This window comes from Phanerochaete carnosa (assembly GCF_000300595.1).
Source record: "Phanerochaete carnosa HHB-10118-sp unplaced genomic scaffold PHACAscaffold_5, whole genome shotgun sequence".
In the NCBI taxonomy this organism is placed as follows: domain Eukaryota; kingdom Fungi; phylum Basidiomycota; class Agaricomycetes; order Polyporales; family Phanerochaetaceae; genus Phanerochaete; species Phanerochaete carnosa.
The window spans coordinates 424,304-431,232 of record NW_006767632.1 but is presented as its reverse complement, the minus strand read 5'-3'; positions in this window follow the sequence as shown (position 1 = coordinate 431,232).

Genomic DNA, 6,929 nt, shown 5'->3' with positions numbered 1-6,929 from the left:
CTTATCTCCGTCGGCCCGACAACGTCATATGGTATGACACACCGGCCCTCGTTTCCCCGCCTAAGTCCCCTAGACACTAGCAGTCGCCGTAGCACCAGTCGCTTATGTAAAGCCTGGTCCGTGCGCAGCCTGACTAGTATATAAGGCTACCCTTTGTCGCTACCTAGCCCCATCTCAACCTCTTGGTTAATTGGGCTAGGTAAGCCTTTACTTGTATCGTAGTACAGATTGCTAATACACTTGGTTAATTGGGCTAGCTGAATAAGCTAACACAGTAGTCGCCAGACCTCGTCGGCGCCGCCTTCTAGTTAGATCCACGAAGTATTCTTCGTGGTGTGTTGACGCAAGTCCACATCATTAGGTTGAGATCTTTGTGCACCCGGACTATTCCCCCCCTATCCAGTGCCCCGTGCACAGTTTTAAAAAAGTTTATTCCCACCGTTTGAAGAGTAAGTCTCTTCGGCGATTGGTGGCAGACGTACGCGCGTAGCGCTAATCCCTGCATAAAACCAGTGCCGAAGGATTTGCCCGACCGCCCCCGCGCTTTCAAACGCCTCGCGGACGAGCGTCACCCGCGCCTCCGACGCGCGCTGCCCGAAGCCGTCTTCGACCAACTCAGTCGAGAACGCGAAGCAGGCACCCCACACCAGTACACCACCACCGAGCTCCGTGCTGTCGTTAGGCACGTCTCTACGCTCCCGCCTCCGTCCACCACTCTCCCTACCATCGACTGGGACGCAGTCGAGCAGGCCAAGCTCGCGGCTCACGACGACCGCCAACACTTTCAGGCGCAACGCGACCAAGCCCGCGCTAGGCAAAACGCGCACGCCAGCGCCTCCTCCAGCCGTTCTCTAGCGGACCGCCTCACCGCCGCCCCAACCTACACCCCCATCGCCCCGAAGCCCGTCACCATCGACTTCTCCCGTTACACGGCCGCCGACCTCGCCCGCATCTTCGCACCGAAATTCGCCGCCACCCTCAAACGCTTCAACGTGCTCGAGTCACTCGACTGCCCCGACGTTCTGACCGACGACATGAACGCCGTCTTCAAGCTTCGCGACCGCCTCGCCCACCTCGACCGCACCCTCAAGGACGTTTCACGCGTCATCAGCATCAAGGAGTGGAACCGTTGGGACTCCGGATTGAAGCAGATCGGCGGGATCTCGTTCAAAGGACTGCGGCGTAACCGAGTCCAGATTTTTAAAGCACTTCGTGCGGTTTGGGTCAACGGATACTTCAATTAGAAAGCTGGACGAGTATATAGTTTTCGAATACATAGACTACGACGAGGAGCGAATCCTCGATCCGTACATACTAGATTACGCACTCGACCATCTCGTCGAGTTAGAACTAGTACAATTATTCCTAGAACTCCCTTTCCACTTTCTATAAATCTGTTCTCCGTCCTATTGGACGAATCAGAAACAGTGGCAGACACTCGCTTAGTTTGCGCGGCCTTCGCTCACGTCTTCAACTTCGAAGAAGCTCGAGACTACTATTTGGACGAAAGAAGACAGTTAAACACTTGCACAAACTATCTCTGTCCAAACCGCTACTACGAGCATCAGACACGACCGGTCACCTCCGAAAACCCACCTTACCTGTTCATCAATAGCGAACAGGAAGCACGGATTCGTGAGCGATACCACCTAGAAGAACCCGCCGAAGCAATGGACGTTCCACCCCCAGCACCGCAACCCACCATGCAGGACGTACTAAACCTCATGGTCACACTGGTCCAAAATGTCAATAACCTCACGACAACTGTGAACCAGTTCGTAGCGCATGCACGTCAGCCAGTTACCACGGTCTCTTCCACCAGGTCCCGGTCTTTCGTCGAGAAACCAGCCACCTTCGACGGCAAGTCATCCGAAAAAGCCAGATTGTTCCGCAGCGCCTTTCGCGTATACGTCCGAGGAAATAAAGAAATATTCGCCTCGCGGAACGCTCAAGACGCCATCATCCTCGACCATGCCGGCAACTGGATAATGGACCCGCTCAAAATGATCACCGGTATCCTATCCTTCATGACGGACGAAGCAGCGGTCTGGGCACGTCCTCACATCGACGAACTCTCCGACGGTCGTACTCCATTCAACGCCGATTGGGATGAGTTCGTCAAACAGTTCTCGGCTAAATTCGAACCCGTCGACGCGAAGAACGAAGCCAAGCAGAAGCTCATGTCGATCAAACAAGGCGATCGGACATTTGCGGACTACCTCTCTGACTTCGAGACTTACTCTTGTCGTACCGGCTGGTCGAATAACGACCTCTACGATCGTCTCAAGTCTGGGATGAATTCGGATTACCTCAATAGGCTGTCCTACTTTGCTCCTCTGGCCACAGACTACAACATGGTCAAAAATTACGGAGCAACAATCGACTTGCAAAAAGCAGACCTGGCGGCCAATCAAGGCAAACCAGTCTCGCAGCCCCGGTCGACGACAACGACGCGCTCCTCCGGTTTCCGCGACCCAAACGCAATGGACATCGACGCCATGGACATCTCCGCCGCACGCTTCGACGACCTGTTCCAGGGTCTTAAAGACCCTGCGGAGATCAAGAAGCAATACAATAAACTCATGGTTGGTCGTTGCCGCGTCTGCGGTTCCAAAGGTCACAAGGCAGACGGCGCTCACGAGGACACCAAGTGTCAACATTGTGGTAAACCCGGTCACTGGAAGAAGCTTTGTCTGTCGAGACTAAACGGACAACCACCAAAGTCGCAATCAGTCCGAGCCTCATCGTCGACAAACCCCTCAACATCAGCTTCCATCTCTACGTCTCAAGACTCGGCTGCCGACGTAGCCAGTCTCAAAGACATGATGGTCTTGATGCAGAAGCAACAGGCTGAATTGATGGCAAAACTCAGCCAGGGTTTTTAGCAAGGGCTCAGACTAGAGCTGCAGCTCTGGTGCCCGGTTTAGATGAGCGGTCTTCAACAGCACCGGCTCTTTTACATTTGGACTCTGATCCTTCGGACCATATCTCGTCATGTACTGTATCGTCAATAGATCACCTCTCGTCTCACTTTCGCGTGTTTGTAACAATATCAGGAGTAAATAAATCTCTACGCACACCTGCTATGATTGATTCCGGTGCCACCGGTTACTTCCTACACGAGAAATTTGCACGGGAAAACAACATCTACAAACGACCCCTCAAACGACAGATAGGCCTCCGAAATATTGACGGATCGACTAACAGCGCTGGTGCAATCACACACTATGCCAAACTCAAAGTCAAAATCGGATCGAGAACCCCCGAGGAATACGACTTCTTTATCACTGATATCGGTCCCGAGAACATTATCCTCGGACTACCATGGTTAAAGAAAGTCAACCCCACTATCGACTGGGAAACAGGCGAAATGACGCTTCCTGACAGCTCAGAAGCATCGCTTGATTTACCTGCGTCGCCAAGTTTAACTAAAGTCGAAGCTAATCGAGCTGAACGCCGGGCCTGGGTGAAGGCCGGTATACTCGATAACGCTACAGACGAAGTTTATTGCCTAGCAGGCTACACCTACTCTCAGAAAGTAGCAGTCGAACAAAATAAGGAGAAATACTCGAAAACCTTCGAGCAACTCGTCCCCAAAGAGTATCATCGACATGCTCATGTCTTCTCTGAGACAGATTCTACAAGGCTGCCTGAACATAGAACCTGGGACCACGCTATCGATCTAAAATCAGACGCTCCTGCAACGATCCGATCTAAAGTCTACCCGATGAGCCCAGCAGAAAATCAGGAGTTACAAACCTTCCTTGACGACGCAATCAAGAAGGGCTACATAGTTCCCAGCAAGTCGCCAATCGCTTCACCTGTTTTCTTTATCAAGAAAAAGGATGGCAAGCTCAGACTTATCCAGGACTACCGCAAGCTCAACGACGCCACTATCCAGAACAGATACCCACTGCCCCTAGCTAACGATATTATCAACAAGCTACAAGGCGCAAGGATCTTTTCTAAATTCGACGTCCGTTGGGGATACACCAATGTCAGGATTAAAGCTGGAGACGAATGGAAAGCGGCCTTCGTCACCAACAGAGGACTCTTCGAACCACGAGTCATGTACTTCGGATTGACCAACGCGCCGGCTACATTCCAAGCCCTCATGGACACGATATTCGCAGACCTCATCGCAGAAGGAAAAGTTGCAGTATACTTGGACGATATCCTCATCTGGTCTTCAGACCTCGCTTCACACCGAAAGATCGTACACGAGGTACTAGAACGTCTCAAGGAATACGACCTTTATCTACGTCCTGAGAAATGCGAGTTCGAGAAAGACCAGATCGAGTACCTCATCAGCGAAGGATCAGTCAGCATGGACCCAGGAAAAGTAAAAGCGGTCACAGAATGGCCCACGCCCGCGAACCTGAAAGATGTTAGAGGTTTCGTCGGGTTCGCCAACTTCTACCGCCGGTTTATCCAGGACTTCTCTAAGATAGCCCGCCCGCTACACGACCTCACAAAGAAAGATGTTCCCTTCACGTGGGGCTCTGCACAGCAACAGGCTTTCGATACATTGAAGTCCAAGTTTACTACTGAGCCAGTACTCGCTCTCTGGCACGCTGATCGAGATACGCGCGTACAAGTCGATGCCTCTGGATACGCTACTGGAGGAGAAATCAGTCAGCTGGATCCGAACGACACTCTATGGCATCCAATCGCCTTCCAATCGCAGACTATGAACGCTGCAGAACGCAATTACGAAATCTACGATTGCGAACTCATGGCCATAATCGAAGCCCTAAGAGATTGGCGTCACTTCCTAGAAGGACTGCCTAAACCGTTCGAAATCTGGACTGATCACGCTAACCTCCAGTATTGGCGTACAGCACAACGACTTACACGACGACAAGCTCGATGGGCTCTTGAACTAGCCGACTACGACTTCGTATTAACTCATAAGCCAGGCAAAACACATCTCGTCGCAGACCCGCTTTCACGTCCCAGTTCTCAATACATATCTGACGACATGGATAACCAAATGCAAGTGGTCCTGCCTGACAACAGATTTGTTAGTGCTACACAAAGTCCAGGACTAGGTCCAGCACATTTCGCACGACTAGCCGCTACAGCCTTTGTCACAAGCTCACCATTGGAGAAAGAAGTTCGCGATGTAACCTCTCTAGACGACGAGGTCTCCACCGCACTCTCTAGCCTCCGATTAAAAGGGCCTCGCAAACTAGTCAACGGATTGACCGAATGGGAAGAAAACGACGGACTCGTCTATTACAAGGGCAAACTCTACATACCGAACGACGTCGCCCTCCGTAATAAGATCATCGAGTCCTGTCACGATACCCCCACAGCCGGACACCCAGGAAAACACGGGACAATCGAGTTAGTCTCCCGCTATTACTGGTGGCCAGGAATGAACTCCGCCATAACACGATATGTGGCAGGCTGTGATAAATGTCAGAGGTACAAAGGAGCTAAACACCCTAAATCAACTCTCAAACCACAAGAAGTCCCTGACGGGCCTTGGCAACACGTTGGAGTCGATATGGTTGGCCCCCTTCCTCAGACAAAATCCCCAGGGAAATACGACGCAGTCACCGTCTACGTCGATCACTACAGCGATCAAGTACATCTTGCACCCTGCCGCACTACTCTCACAGCGGAAGGAGCATCCGAAATACACTTTCGCGAAGTGTTCAGACACCACGGCCTCCCACGCAAGATCTTCTCTGATCGCGGACCACAATACGCAGCACGCTTCATGCGAAGTTTATATAAGCGACTCGGTATAGAGTCGGGTTTAACTACAGCCTACCATCCAGAAGGAAACGGCAAAGTCGAACGAAAGAACGCCGAGGTATCTAAATTCCTCCGACTATTCTGTTCACAACGTCAAGACGACTGGGATGAATGGCTCCCAATGGCAGAGTTTGTACTCAACTCACGAGTACACGCTGGAAACGAACATTCCCCCTTCGAAGTACTCTACGGATACAGGCCTGACTTCACTGTCCCAGCAGGGAAACATTCCAATATCCCCGCACTAAACGACAGACTAGACAATATGGCCAAAATCCGTAAAGAAGCAGAAGCAGCTCTCCGCCAGACTAAAGAAAAGATGAAGGCCGACTACGAAACTCGTAAAAGATCGCCTCACTCTTTCAAAGTCGGAGACAAAGTCTGGTTATCTTCGAAAGATGTCTCAATCCACCAGCAAACCCGTAAACTCGGACCCCGACAGCTAGGGCCATTTACAATCACCGAAGTTATAGGAGAACTTAACTATCGCCTCGAACTACCCAACTGGCTCAAGGTTCACCCCGTCTTCCATGTCGATAGGCTAAGCCCTTATCACGACAACGGAATGAACAAACCTACACCTCCTCCGCCAGTGATAGTCGACAACGAAGAAGAATATGAAGTCGAAAAGATTCTGGACTCACGCGTCTATCGCAGACAGCTCCAGTATCTCATCAGATGGAAAGGATACGGACAAGGTGCCGACGAATGGATTCCCGCCAAAGACGTACATGCTGAAGAACGCATACGCGACTTCCACAAACAGAATCCATCGGCACCACGACAGATCTCCACCACCTCCTTCAGCGAACTCCACAGTTGCTTCAAGCCTATCTATGAACACACCGATCCTATCTCTACACTCGCCACTAATCCTAAAGCGGCAGAATTCGAGTGGGAAACGGGCAGAATACAGGCCATATCTTCTCGCCAGGAGTCTCGATTGTAGGGGGGGGGTAATGTCGTGGGCGTAGCCCCAGCCTCCTATTTTATTCCCATTTTCTCCGATTTATTTCACGTTTATATGACCCTCCAAACGTCGTCGGCGCATAGGCGCCAGTTTACAAGTCCTAGCCGAGCGCTAACACCTTGAGAACGCATCACCGACGGGCACGCATCAGCGCATCAGACGCGCCTGCATCGCCGCCGCCTCGTCACCGCAT